This window comes from Kogia breviceps, chromosome 8 (assembly GCF_026419965.1).
Source record: "Kogia breviceps isolate mKogBre1 chromosome 8, mKogBre1 haplotype 1, whole genome shotgun sequence".
Lineage (NCBI taxonomy): Eukaryota > Metazoa > Chordata > Mammalia > Artiodactyla > Physeteridae > Kogia > Kogia breviceps.
Window position 1 is genome coordinate 115,109,369 of NC_081317.1, and position 15,851 is coordinate 115,125,219.

The window sequence follows — 15,851 nt, forward strand, 5'->3', positions numbered from 1 at the left end:
TGGCATGCAGCAAATCCAAGTTTTGCTTTTTGGAGCTTCTTGGAATTTTTTTTCAAATATTTTTGATCAGAGTTGCTTGAATCCACATATGCCAGACCCTCGGATACAGAAGGCTGACTTTATTGAAAAATCAGTAGAGCAGACAAAGACTAAAGACAGAGAAGAGTGTGAGGCGTGCAAAGAGGAAAAGGTGCAGTCTTGACACTGGAGTCTGGACCCTCCTAGGAGCACAGATACATTCTGCTGGTGACGGAGGCAGAGATGGTCTTAACAGGAATCAGTTTTAGATCCTCACCTTCCTCATGTACTTGGTCCTAAAGCTGATCTGCCAGATCCATTTTCCCCTGACTTCTTGATAACCATTCTCCTCCTATTTGCAAATAAACCTTTGTACATCCTCCCATACACTTTAAATCATCTCTACATTACTTATAATACCTAATTCAATGCAAATGCTATGTAAATAGTTGTAAAGACCATGTGTGTGCTATATAAATAGTGGCCAGCCCAGAGCAAATCCAAGTTTTACTTTTTGGAACCTTCTGGAATTTTATTTTTACTATTTGTGATCTGCACTTGGTTAAATCTGCAGATGCAGGACCTGCAGATTTGGAGGGCTGATGGTATATCTAATGGACACTTTCTTTTCCTTTACTACGTTCTCTTCATTTTGTCATATAACATATATCTACTGAGTACACTCTGTGTCTAAGACTACATTTGGGGGAAGGGATACAGCAATAAGGAAGTGAAAATGTCCAGTGGAGGGGCACTGTGGACCTTCTCCTCCCTTTGGGACAATTAATCTAGCATCCAGTTTGCAGTAAGAAGAGCCTGGGCACAGAGGGCCCAGGTCAAAAGCCTAAAGCCGTATGTCCAAGAAATCGTGGACCTGGGAGGCACCAGAGAGCCTGGTGCCAGAGTCCATACCCTTCCCTGTTCCTCTACGGTGCCTCTCAGACCGCTGCTGAGTCGTTTACATGTTTCAAAGACCCACAGGAAACCAGACATCTTATGAAATTCTAAAGAAATATTCTGGGGACTTCCCTGGTGCTGCAGTGGTTAAGAACCCGCCTGTCAATGCAGGGGACATGGGTTCGAGCCCTGGTCCGGGAGGATCCCACATGCCGTGGAGCAACTAAGCCCATGCGCCACAACTACTGGGCCTGCGCTCTAGAGCCTGCAAACCACAACTACTGAACCCACGTGCCATAACTATTGAAGCACCTAGAGCCCAGGCTCTACAGCAAGGGAAGCCACCGCAATGAAAAGCCCGTGCACCACAATGAAGAGTAGCCCCCGCTCACCGCAACTAGAGAAAGCCCAAGTGCAGCAACAAGGACCCAACGCAGCCAAAAAAGAAAAAGAAATATTCTGTTTATCCTGGCGACATTGGTCTCACGGTACCTGGAGGTACAGTGTCTGCCACCTGCTTCCTTCACTGAGCACACTCTGTCCACGGAAGGTGAAAGGGGCGTGGAGTCAACATCGTTTCTCCCGCAGAGGTAACTCCTTCTCCAGAGTTTGCGATGCCCAGACAGACAAGGTCTACTTTTGCATTTGGCTGTTGCCTGCAGTGCTGGACTCAAAGGCTCAAGTTTCTTCTTTCTGCAAAATGTCCTGAGTGAAATCAATACAACACCAAAGCGGAGGGCTTGAAATTGGTCCCTGAAGGAGGCTGTGCAGTCCTCCTAGTTCTGGAGGACAAGAGAGTTGGCAAGTTAGCCTCCTTCCCTACAATGCTCTGGGAGAGCTTCCTGACCTTTCAGTTAAAAAACAAAAACTACGTCCTCCTCATGTTGACGTCAGAAAAGGCACAGCCTAAAAGTTGAGGGTTATGTTTTATTTGGCGGACAAAACTGAGCACTTAAACCCAGGACACAGCATCTCAAACAGCTCTGAGGCACTGATCTGAAGAGGTCAGGGAGGGGCGAGGATTATAGGGGGTTTAGCAACAAACACCGGGTAGTCAGGACGTCAAAAGTTTACTGTTAATTAAAGAAAACCAGACATCTCAAGTTAAGGAATTCAGTGCTTTTATATGTATAAAGGTGCAAGAGTCTGGGCTCATTGGAATCATTCCTTTGAAGCGCACCTCAGCTCTCTGGGGCCAGTGTCCTGTGCTTTCTCATCCTGGGTCTGCTAAGGGTGTACTGTCGTCAGGGGTGGGCTGCAGTGGCTGAGGGCTAGAAGGCGGGCATCCTGTCTCCATCCTGAGTCCCCTCAGGCTCCCTGCTGCGGAGGCTGCAATGTGATGGCTTGACGGCTGCAGCATCCTGTGTTTACTGATGTGGCAGCAACATTCTTTCACTGACACTCAGAATTGGGTGTGTTAGGTTGGGGAGACCTGGCAGAGCAGGAGGTACAGTTCTATTATGTCAGATATGGCACAGTCTGCTAGGGATCCGTAGCTCTGATTATTCCCCCTCCCGCAACGCCACAGCTTAGCTAGGCGTACCTCCAGCAGGGAAAAAGCCCTCTGACAGCGGGGAGATAAATTAGGGGCTAAATAGATAGATTAGGAAGCATACTTATCAAAATATGCAAAAGGATAATATTTGGGTGATGGGCTGCTATTGCTTAGCTGTTTTTGCCTATCATATGTAGTTTTGTATTACAATTTACTTTAAAAGTACGTAAATTACATGCATACGATAAATATTATAAATAATCTATAATTTTCTGTTTTCTACACATCCAAAAGCTGTCTTCAAAAAGTTATGTAGCGGGACATGTGTTCCCACAGTTTCAAGTTCCTGCATTATTTTATAAAATAGGAACTTCCATGTTTTGAGAAATTTGGGAAGAAATCTACTGCGCTCTCTCCTTGGCTCTTCTACGTGGGGTCATTTACTTGCTTAGTGAGACTGCAAACTGCATCCCTTGGTCTCCATTTCTTCCTTGGCTTAAGTTAAAGGTGTCTTGGCCCCCTGCACATGGAAGGACTCTGTCTTTCTCCTTTCTGAACGCTGCACACCAGGAATGTGGTGCCTGCCGTGAGCTCCACGCAGCTGGTTGGGTGCATGAGCTCTGATTGGAACACTGAATACACACGTGCAAATCCCATGGTCTTGACTTGAAGTGAATCAGAAAGGAGGGGGAGACATGATGAGCTGCCCTACTTGCAAAAAAGCCATCCTTTAGTTGGTCCATAACACTGCCCGTGACCTCCTGCAAAGTTCCCTGGTGGAAACCTCAGCGAGCTGTGGAATTCCACGTGCATTCAGTTTATAGGCTTATGGCACCAGCAAAGCAGACACACACAACAAGGAAAACAGTAATCAAATAAAAGAGATGTGGAGCTAATCTTAAAAAAAAAAAATAGAAAGACCCAATTTTCCTTTTAAATTGAATGGAACTGTTAGGTCATTTTGAAACTAACCATTTACCCCAAATTTAATGTATTTTAGGTTTTAAATACACTAGACTGCACCCAACCTAAAAACGAACTTACCAATGTCATGCTCTTGCTTTAATTTTATTTCTTTCTACCTCTTCAATATCCTTTCACATATGTTTCCCTCGTCATTTTTTTTTTTTTTTTCTTGTTTGAAATGACAGTGGGACAAAAGGCAGAGAGCCCCTCTCTGGAAGTTGCACTGTAGCGGCCGATGAGCAGACAACAACTTAACCCTCTTCCCACCTTTGTGTAAATGGTGATTCCTCCCTTGAAAAGTGACATGCAATTGTGGAGGAAAGAATTAAAGAGAATGACACACAACAAGCAATGAAGCTTCTAGTCATGGAGGGACCAATCCCTTAAATATTTTATAAAAATCACTCTTATCCTTCCATGGTGGCTCTTCTCAGAAGCTACTTGTCATTTTTAACTTAAACTTGGGCTATTTAGAACTCTCTTTAATGTTTATCACCTTATGGATACACACATACATTCAACATATCATTTCTTACTTGCCTATTTTTTCCAGTAACTTCATGCTGAGTACAATCCTTCTAATACTCATCCCTTCTATGTATTTTCTTTCCCATCGTATGTTAGGAAAAAGTCCTGATTATGCATAAAAATGTTTCTGATATATAAATATATATATATACATATATATATCAGAAACATACACACACACACACACACACACACACACTCTTTTAAGTTATCATCCATGGTCACACTTTTAACTATTAAAGGGAAGAAAAACATTCCACCCAAAACATGAGGTAATAAAATATATTAATACAATGTATAAATATATATAATAAACATATAATAAAATAATAAATATATTAAATGTAACAATATTACAAGGTAGATAAATCCTCATCTGGCAGACTTACACTAAGTTATCCCAAATGTTATAACTAAATCAAATTATATTTTGTTTATGTCTTTTCCAACAGATACACACACACTCAATCCTAAATGCTGAAATTTTCTTGTTCTGTGCTTTAAATGTTCATTCTTCAGAGCATAGTTTAATCTCTCTGAAATCTTAATTTCTGGACATGAGAGTATTTCAATGAAAGATAGTTATTAAGAAACTGCCCTGAGCAGAAAAATGCATCAATTAATACTACTAAAAGTATGATGGAATGTTTAATTCATTCTTGGACATGTAAGAAGCAGGGTATTTGGAACTTCGACATATATAAAACCATATTAGCAAGGATGTTCTCTGATAACAATAAAATGTATCAGTTTGCCCACAAGTAAGAAGTAAAGGTACTGATATTCCTGTGTCATTTATCATTTGCAATCATGCAACTAATGCATGGCTTTTCCTTTCACTCTAAAATAGACTCTCTGCTTGCTGATAGTTTACATGGCCAAAGATAATTCAATCTGAAGAGAGTAAAGACCAAAGGAATTAATTCAGAAATCTTCCCTAGAGGATTTAAATAGAAATCAGAAGCCGTCATAAAACTTTTTGATAAGCAGGAGTTTGGAAGTCCAGGAAAGGGGATGGCTTCAATTGCAGAGACATTTGGTGTATAGAGATGCTCTTGGTGAAACTTCAGGACCGTGAAGGCGAGCTCCAGTTGTGGGAGGGCTGGCGTCAGTGGAGAAGGACTCATTCCGGGCAACTTTAGTCCACAAACGTCAGCTTAGCACTTACTATCCATTCAACACATCTTGAATTGTGGCAGTCAGTATTCTAGGTACTAGAAACAAAACAATGCACAGGGGCTTCCCTGGTGGCGCAGTGGTTGGGAATCCGCCTGCCGATGCAGGGGATACGGGTTCGTGCCCCGGTCCGGGAGGATCCCACGTGCTGCGGAGCGGCTGGGCCCGTGGGCCATGGCCGCTGAGCCTGCGCGTCCGTAGCCTGTGCCCCGCAACGGGAGAGGCCACAACAGTGAGAGGCCCGCGTACCACACACACACACACAAAAAAAAAAAAAACCAAAAAAACAAAAAAACAAACAAAAAAAACAAAACAAAACAAAAACAATGCACAAAGAAGACACAGGACCTACTCTCAAGCAGCCAGCGTTTTACCAGGGGAAAGGATGTATATATCAAAAGATGTCAGTGCTATGCAGGTAATTAAGATAGGGTAATGATTCTGAAAGCTACTTGAGACCTATTTTAGATATGGTAGCTTTAAAAGTATGCTAGCCAGGATGCTGTCAAGAAACAAATGGTCTGCTGCAACAGGGCCATTGAGCAGTGTTTAATAAGGGAGAGTTTTTGTAAAGAAAGATGTGGGTAGGGGTAAGAAAAGCTGGGTAAGTTCCTTGGGCTGAGAACTGAGGGGCCATTAGCACCCCAAGTCTGAAGGGGCATGTAGAGGGTGCAGTCAGAGAATCCCAGACAGAGCAACTGTGGGACAGGGGGGGTAGGGCCTGAAGGACTTTGGGAAAGAGAATGCCTGGGGAGAGGCAGGAGGGATATGGGAGAGGAATGACCACAGGTCAGCCCTCTTGTCCTCCTGAATCTCTCACTGACCAGGCAGGTCATAGGGCAAGGAATCCACTGAGGCAATCCACACAGTCAGCCTCTGAGGGGCCGAGCGAGTGGGACACGGCAGAGAGTGTCAGTGCAGAAGGCCTTTCTCAGCAGGCGACATTTAATCTGAAGCTGAACGCCTAACAGAAAATATGAGTGTAGAGGTCTGGGATGGGAAGGCGCTGTGAGCTGGTGACCCCAAAACTACTTACAACACTTCTTCTTAAAAAAAAAATTATAATGGAAGTGTAGTTGATTTACACTGTTTCAGGTGTACAGCAAAGTGATTAAGTTACTCATATACATATATGTGTATATATATTCTTCTCCCCTACAGGTTGTTACAAGATATTGAATGTAGTTCCCTGCGCCATACAATAGGTCCTCGTTGGTTTTCGATTTTATGTATAGTAGTGTGTATCTGCTAACGCCCCAATCCTAATTTATTCCTCCTCCAACTCCCAGTTTGTGTTCTATGTCTGTGAGTCTATTACTGTTTTGCATATAAGCTCGTTTGTATCATTTTTCAGATTCCACATATAAGCCATATTGTATGATATTTGTCTTTCTCTGTCTGACTTACTTACTTTGTATGATCATCTCTAGGTCCATCCATGTTGCCGCAAATGGCATTGTTTCGTTTTTGTTTTTTATGGCTGAGTAGTGTTCCATTGTGTATATGGACCACATCTTCTCTATCCATTCCTCTGAGGTTCAGTGGACACTTACAATGCTTCCATGTCTCCTTCCTCCTTCTACTATTACAAAAGCTAAAAAGCCCAACCTTCCTTTCAACTAGCAGTGTCAATGTGATGTATTTATGACTAGTGTGGTGAACGGGGAAATATGAAAGTGGGATTTTTCTACCATAATACATGGACAAATGCTCCCAGGGAAGAGACTTTGGTGCCTTCCTCCTGCTTGTACATGGATGTGATGCCTGAAATTAGAGCAACTGTTTTTCTTCCATAAGGCTAAAAAGAGAGACATAAAACATAGTCCTGCAGAGCTAAAAGGATCCTGCATATTTTTGGATATGATTGAGCCATCAGGTCCTTCCTAGATATCCTACCGTTGAATTTCTGTGGTGAGAGAAATAAACCTCTTTATTCTTTTAAAAACAATTTGATGGAAATGTTGATGACTCCTTATTGAGCGCAATTATGACACTTAAAACAATGATCACTGATGGATGAAGAAGACCTTACACTGGGAACCAACTGGGTTAGTTGGTTAGTTGTGTTGGTTAGTTGTGGAGAAGGCCAGTGTCATTGGAGCATAAGGTGTGAGCAGTTGGTCAGCACCGATCCAGGATCTTATTCTGTCAGTCAGAATTTGGAGTAGATCATAAATCTAGTGGGAATCTAAGAAGAGCTTTAAGAAGCAAAGTAACATAATGAGATATGTTTCACTAATATTCTACCCTGCTGTGATATGAATAATGTGCTATAGGAAAAAGGAGATTTAGGGATACGAATTTTTAAAATATCTATGAGCTAGTTTTTTAAAAGGTACAAACTCCCAGTTGTAAAATAAATAAGTTCTGGGAGGTCATGCATAGCATGGGGACTATAGTTAACGGTACTGTATTATAATTTTAAAGTTGCTAAGAGAATAGATTTAAAAATCTCCCATCACAGGAAAGAAAAAATTTATAACTATGTGTGGTGATAAATATTAACTAGACCTTCTGCGGTGATCATTTAGCAACATATACAAACAGTCTTGTTGTACATCTGAAACTAATATAATGCTATATGTCAATTATACCTCAATAAAAAAGAGCCTATTACTACATGTGACAGACTGTTCCCTGTTAAAATCCATGCTCTTTCCTTCTTCCTGGCACACATCTGGACTATATTATCCACCCTCTCTTGCAGTTACATTGGTCGTGGTGTTGAGTCCCAGGCAATAGAAAGAGCAGAAGTAATGTCTGCCCTGCCGTTACCTACTACGTAATTTCCATCGACCCCCATCTGTCTTACTGCATGCTGGCTCCCTCCCCTGGAAGGCTGGCATGGGAATGCCCAAGGGGGGGTCTTTGGAATTTATGCACTGAAGCTGACAGAGCCACCTTGGGCCTGGGTTAGATGAAGTAGCAGAGCTTTTCCCCCTTAATCAGGAATCAAAAAACAAGAAACAAGCAAGAAACACACTTCTATGTTTGTCGAGCCCTTACATTTTGGGTCCCTTTGGTAAGCTAGTCTAATATACCATCAACCAGGTATGATATTGGCTATCATAGGAGCAGCTGGTTCGTGAAGGAAGGTGTTAATGGTGTTTTGCATTGATTGAGTTTAAACAACCTGATCAGCCTCCTGTAATTATTTGAAGGCCAAGTTCAGATTTTCAGGAAACTCATTTCAAGTGAATAAATATTTGAAAGTACACATTAAAAGATGCAAATAGAGGAGTGACTGGGGTAAAGTGTAAGAGAGAATGTCTCAAGACGTGCTTTCTGATAATGATCACTGGGGATTAAGAGTCAGCAAATGGGAAGGAGACTGTTGTGCAAACCGCCTTACGCGGGCCGAGGACCTTGCCAAGCCAACTCTTGCTGTGAGTCCAGCTAGGGCTTTGCTTCCTCTTGTGGTTAATTCCTTCTACTGGGCCCATGTTATTTATCTTCCATACTAGGACACTTCTGAGAGTGAACAGAGGTCAAAATCAATGAATCCATCCGGAAAGTCTACATAAATGTGGACGACCCTGGCCACGTGGAAATAAAAGATGAACACAGACCACTGTACTTAATCCAGAACCGGTGTGGATGGAGCCTTTCTTCCGCAAACCTCTATTGCAGATGGCTAGCTTCCTCAGTCAGAGGCTGTCGAAACGAAAAGCACCCAGCATTCTGTGGTGCATCCAAAGTTTATGTTATATGTGGAGGGATGGTCAACATACACGATCATGCACAGATCATAAATCGAATCAGTTTTGACAAATGCAGACGCTCTTTCCACCCACATTCCCATCGAGACATTCACATTTCGACCATCCCAGAGAACCACCTGCTGTTCTTTCTCAGTCAGGCTCGCTCCTCAAGGAACCTCTGTTCTCATTTCTATCACCGTCAGTTACTTTGCTCATTGCATGACAGTCGTTTGGTATAGTTTTACCTGTTTTGTGTTTGATTTCCCTCAGAGACCACCACGTCAGTGAAATCCAACTTTGTTGTGTTGAATGTCAATAGTATGTTCCCTTTTATTATTTTTATTTATTTATTTATTTTTAAATTTTTTTTAATTTTTTTTTTTTGCAGTACGCGGGCCTCTCACTGCTGTGGCCTCCACCGTTGCGGAGCACAGGCTCCGGACGCGCAGGCTCAGCGGCCACGGCTCACGGGCCCAGCCGCTCCGCGGCACGTGGGATCTTCCCGGACCGGGGCACGAACCCGCGTCCCCCGCATCGGCAGGCGGACTCTCAACCACTGCGCCACCAGGGAAGCCCGTATGTTCCCTTTTAATGCTGAATTGGGTCTTCCAGATGTAGTTCATTCTCTCAAAACAAATTTTATTCTTACAAAGTGATTCCTTATGCCTGAATATGGTATCTCTAAAAAAGAGAGAAACTTTACAGATGGGAAAAACAATCAGATACCAAACTCTTTTAAATTATTCTTTCCATGTCTGATGATCTCTATAAATTACCCTATATGAACAATTCCGAGATTCTGTATCACCGAGTAGAAGAGATTCATCAAGGACCAATGTAAGCAGGACCCAAGGGTTTGTTACTCCTTTTATTCAGTGACTGTTTCGTGCCGTCTCAAGCCTATTTACAACCCACGCTTCAGGAAAAAACTGTAAAGAGAGGTAGCAGAGGTAGCTATGTCAGATAGTTACATTGAGTTTGTAAGGGAAACAGGGATCATCTTAGCAGCCTATTTCAAAGATATCAAATATAATTCATATCTGGTTTCTATCATCTCATTATTGATTAAACTCTCATGTTGACATATTTCGACAACAGAGGTTCTACTGAAACAGGTCAGTGACAAACGGATGATTATCCTTATAATGTACAAGATGCACTGAATTAACCAGTGCTTATTGGGCTTACTTTCAGATTGATTCTATTTTTAGTAGTTCCATTTAATTAAACAATGAAGCTAGAAACTTAATTGACATCAAACTTCCATGAATTCTGATTTTTTCCTCCATTCATTAAGCTCATACTCTATTATTTTTGAACTTGCAGTCAGCCTTCGGGTAATTAAATAAATGAAATTTATTGATGGCGATATCATGCTGTGATATTCATTTTCTTTGGGGGAAATTGAAAAGAAACAAATTGTTACTTTCCATTGAGATGGATTTTCCAGTCTTCATTCTCTGAGTAGACACTTGTCAAGATGAGACTTCAAGAATTAGAAGTGGTTGGAGTTGCAGTGATCCAGGGAACAGAAGTTCAGGCGGAAGGGGCACATGTAGATAAGTCAGAAAAGAGCTTGGCAAGTGTAAAAAACTGATCTTTAGTCACCGGGAGGAGAGTTTATTATTGTCATAGAAATGAGTCATAATAAAATCAAACACATTTAAGACTACACAATGAGACTCCCTAGCACTAAAGAAAGATATGCCTTTCTACACATCTGCCTCCCTTACATTAGCAGAGGTTGATCTAGAAAACTTTATTCCCTCTAATCCTATAGTACATTAGTAATATTTACATGGGACAAAAGGCTTAAGTGACAAATGTGTTATAAATATGTTAGCACCTTAGCCTGTAATTGGAATAAGCCAATGTAGGGGTTTATTGTATACGGCATATGGTTAGATATATGTTGTTCAATTATAAAAGTTGTCAAATGCTCCCTCAGACAATGTTAGAAAGTACCAGCTCTGGGAGGATCAATACTGGGTTGGAAATAAATAGATTAGACCAAGGGTTAAACATTATATATATATATATATATATATATATATATATATATATATATATATATATATAATATATATACAAATATAAATATATACACACATGCATATATATATGAGTTATATATTTATATAAAATCTTTGAGCAAAATAAGTAACCTTCTGTCTCTCTTGTCTCTCATTTTTAAAATAGGTGAACATATACCTAAGTTATGGGACTATTATGGGTATTGAAATCACTGATACATGCAAATAACTTAGAAAAAATGCCCAGAATATAAAACCTTGTTAGTAAATGTTAGTTGTTGCTGTTGCTTTTGTTGTTATAAGCTGTGTAAACCTCTGTGTCTGGTATTGGGAAAGGCACTGTTACTGACAAGCACCTTAATTACTAACTAGTGGAGTTTTGAGAATGCTTGTCTCTCATTTTAGTACAAAAGGCAGAAGGATCTGGGCAGATTTTGAGCGTGACATATTAAGAATTTTCCTATATGCTGTATTGTATGATAATGGACATTTCCCAGGGTCAAGGGATAATTAAAGATTACTGGTCTTGAGTTTCAGCTCTAAAGTTTATATACTTCCCATAAATACTGAAAATTGCCTTTCATCTTTTTGAAAAGACTGTCTAGAAAAATACTTGACATAACATTTTTGATGTGTAAAATCATCAGCAGAAATAGTTTCAATGATACGAGTTTCTAGTAACCATGAGACAATTCACTGTTGCCTCATTAAAAAAATTCAGATGAAAATTTTCTATGCAATATAAAATGGACTTAGGGTTGAATTATATGAGAAACTACATAATTCTAATCACCATCCCCCCTACACACACACACACACACACACACACATACACACACAAATTCCTGTCAGCTAGATCCTAAGGCAAATTGTTGTTTAGGCTAACAGCTACTCAAGTTTTCTGTTAAATCCAACTCTGTATTGTTTACTGAAATGATCTTCTTATTTATAAAAACGATGCACTTTTATGCTCTCCCCTTAGACATTGGTGATTTTTGTAGTTTTCTTTGTTTAGCTGTATGATCATTGCAGTCTTTATATATGTTTCAGAATTACAGGAGGAAAAAAATGTTCAAACAAATTTAACGAACACTTTTGAAACACATTGTTTTCGCAAATAAGACAAATTTGAGGTTAATTTTTGTGTTGATCAATTTGAGTCCTATCATTGCATGCTCTAGATTACTCAATTCCAATTTCCTCTAATAAAAATAGAGTATCCCAGAAGTCCTTGAATGTATTAGTAATCCAAACACCATATGATCAAGAATTGAAGTAATGGCCTCTAATTTGATCATCCTTCCTGTGTAATCATCCTCCCCTTCTGACTCTGGGCTTGGCTGTGTGACTTCTTTTGGGTGGCCAATGGGATTATAGCAAAGGTAATGCACAGGAGTTTTGAAAAGTATTTGGACATTGGGGATATTTTTCTGTTGCTGTGCTCAAAACTAATGCCATCCTGTCTTAGTCAGTCCAGGCTGCTGTAACAAAATACCACAGATTGGGTGGCTTAAACAACAAACACTTGTTTCTCACAGTTCTGGAGGCTGGAGTCCAAGATCCAGGTGCTGACAGATCTGGTGTCAGGTGAGGGACCCGTCCTGGTTTGCAGTACTCATCATCGTAAGCATCATAGCATCCAGTAACCAATAATTTTAAAAATATATATTAGAGATTAGGAAAAGCCAGGAAACATGACCCGTAACTAGGAAAATAATCAGTTGCTATGATCATATGCAAAAATAAAGGAATTTTTTCATAATAGTTTCAGTAGAAGAGTGGGGATGACAGGGCTTATGAGTTGGGGAGGGGTGATAAATATTACCCATGAGTAAGAGATCCCTCTCATTTCTACACAGTCCCTCTTGACCGCAACCCTTGGTGGGAGAAGAGGAATATTTCTTCCCACTTCCTATCTGGATATAAACTACAACAGATAAATATTCTGAGTCTTTAGCCAATATAAATTCAGTCTTGGTCCTACATAACCCCCAACTATATTTATAATGTGCTTACTGAAAAATATGCTAAAGAAATTCCTAGCCACAAATAATCTTTCAGAACCTAGGAATTAGAGGGGGCAAATGTGGTGCCAAAGCACAAGATGCTTTAGACCTATTTGACAAATTTAGAAACAAATCATTTACCAGCAGTAGATGGCACTGACCAAGGGTCTGAAGAAACTCTAGGATGAACTTGTGAAGTTCTTGGCCAAACTGTAACCGTGCAGTTGCAAATAGCCTCATGCCACTGGAGTGGCAGATTTCCAGACAGACTTGGGCTGACAAGGGCCACAGAGGAGAGCTGAGAACTACAGACAGGAAGGTCTTACTTCCAACTCCAGTGTGTTGTTAAAAATTATGATGAAGTGGACACCTACTACACACTTAGAAGCATAATCTTCCATTTTGAATGTGTCTCTCATTCTCAGAGGAGAAGCAGGGTGGTCCCTGTGGAACAAGCAACAACTGTAAATTGGGAGAATCACTCTCATGTCTGTTTTGCTCCTACTGAGATTGAATCACCCTGTGTCAAAGACAGACAGAAAGAAAGAAAAAGAAAGAAAGAAAGAAAGAAAGAAAGAAAGAAAGAAAGAAAGAAAGAAAGAAAGAAAGAAAGAAAGAAAGAAAGAGAAAGGAAGGAAGGAAGAAAGAAAGGAAGGAAGGAGGAAAAAGAAAGGTGAAAGTAGAAGATATAATCAGTAAAATAGCTAATTCAAGTATTTCAAGTGTTTAAAGGAAAACATGGATGTAATAAGGAGGGAAATTGAAAATACAAAAACAAACCAAATGAAATGAAGTGTCCCATGAAAAGCATAATAACTGAAATGAAAAATCCACTGATAGAATTAATAGTAGATTAAATGCAGACAAAGCAAAGATCATTGAACCTGAAAACATAGAAAATAATATAAACTATCCAAATTGAAACAGCAAGATAGAGACAGATATAAAAAGAAAGAATAACAGACCACGAAAATTAACAGACTCAGTGATACATGAACTGATGACAAGTAGTCTAATATAGGTGTAATTGGAGTCTCAGAAAGAGAGAATATAGGGTAAAATCTATAAAGGAAAAATGACTGAACATTTCCCAAAGCTGATGAAAACTATGAGACTGTTGGTCCAAAACACCCCAAGCAATTCCAAAAAGATACACACCAAGAAAACTACACCAATCTAGAGTATATTCAAATTAATGAAAAACAGTGTTTAGGAGAAAAGTATAAAGGCAGCCAGAGGTAAGCAACACATTAGTAAGTTTAGAGGGAAAAGCACAAGAATGACAACAGACCTCATCAGAAACTAGGCAAACCAGAAAACAATTTTTAAAAAATCTGTAAGGTGTTGAAAAACATATTTTAAAAACCCTTACAACCCAGAACTTTACACACAGAAAAAATATCTTCAAAAACTGGGTTAACTAATTCCCTTTAATTGAAGTAACTGCTGTTGTTGTTATTGTTGTTGTTGTTATTGTTCCCTAGGTGATGTTGCTACTAATTCCCAGGAGAGGATGAATAATAATAGATGTTTCAAGCCATGTGGGAGGGAACCTGAGAAGTTGTAGTAATGCTAAATTTTTAATAAATTATATCTATTGAATAAAAAAAATTCTTGCAAAACTGATGCCAAATTAAAAACTTTTTAAAACGAACAGAAGTTTAGAGAATTTCTCAATGACAGACCTGCACTACAGGATAGAAGTTTGAAGCTACACACAGGGATTAAGATTACTGTATATAGTAAGTAGGTAGGTGTGTATAAAGGGGTTTTGTATCACGTTTAAATCACTATGAAATATAATTGACTCTTGAGTTACCAGACAGGATCAGAAGGTAAAGTCAGATTCACAGAACCATAGATCGCACCCAGGATCAGGTCTTACTAAATAATTTAAAAACAATTCAGAAAAAGGCTTAGATGAAGAAGAAAGAGATATGGGACCTGGGGAGGTCGGAGGGGGGGTGGTGCCTTTCTTCCCATGTCAGACATGCCCCTTTGGCCTAGAATATTGGAGGGCTTTAAGTAAGGTTCATGGGATTCCTCACAAAGAGGTAAAAATTTATGTTATGAAAGAGCCTAAAGGGTTGTACAGCCTTTGGGACATTTCTGGGGACATTTCTCATACACACTAGGTTCTATTTAGTATGGGATCTCCAGCTAGGGATATTTCAGAGATTGAGTCCCTTACTCTTAATAATATCATTAATCTATCTGAGGTCCCCTTAGCAAAAAGGACATTTCCAGGAACTTACCCTTCTTTTCTTCCTACCAGGAACTTCTACCAAGTAAAAAGATTAAATGGGTCACAGACAACTTACTTTAATTCCTTTCTTTCAACTTTGCAAAGCAAAATTAATAACCATTTATTTTGGATTTTATAACATATGTAGTGGTATAATGTATATAAATATAGCACAGAATTGGGTTGTGGGGAAACAGTGTGTACTATTATAGATTCTTACATTATACATGTAGTATACACTTGTTTGAAACTTGACTGTAATAAAAAGATGCATATTTTAAACCCAAGCAACCATTAAAACAATAAAAAATTGTATCTACAAAATCAATAGTAAAGGCAAAATGGAACCTAAAAGTACACACGGATCAAAAGTAAGACGGGAAAAGAGAAGGGAGAGGGCAATAAAAAAAAAATGTGAGAAAACAGAAACAAATATCAAGATGACAGATATAAAAACCAAGAAATCAATAGTTATATTAAATGTGAATGATTAAACAATTCTCTTAAAAGGCATAGATTTTCAGGTGGGATAGAAAACCAGGGCCCAATTATATGTTGTCTCCAAGAAGCACAATTAAATGTAAAAACACATGGGCTGAAGATAAAGCGACAATAGATATACCACACATATCCTAAGCACAAGAATTGCAAGTGACTGTGTTAAATCAGAGGAAGTAGACTTCAGAACAAGAAATGTTGCCAGGGGCATAGGAGGGTATTTTGTAATGAGAAAGGAGTCAATTTATCAAGAAGACACAACAGTCCTGAGATGGCACCAAACATCAG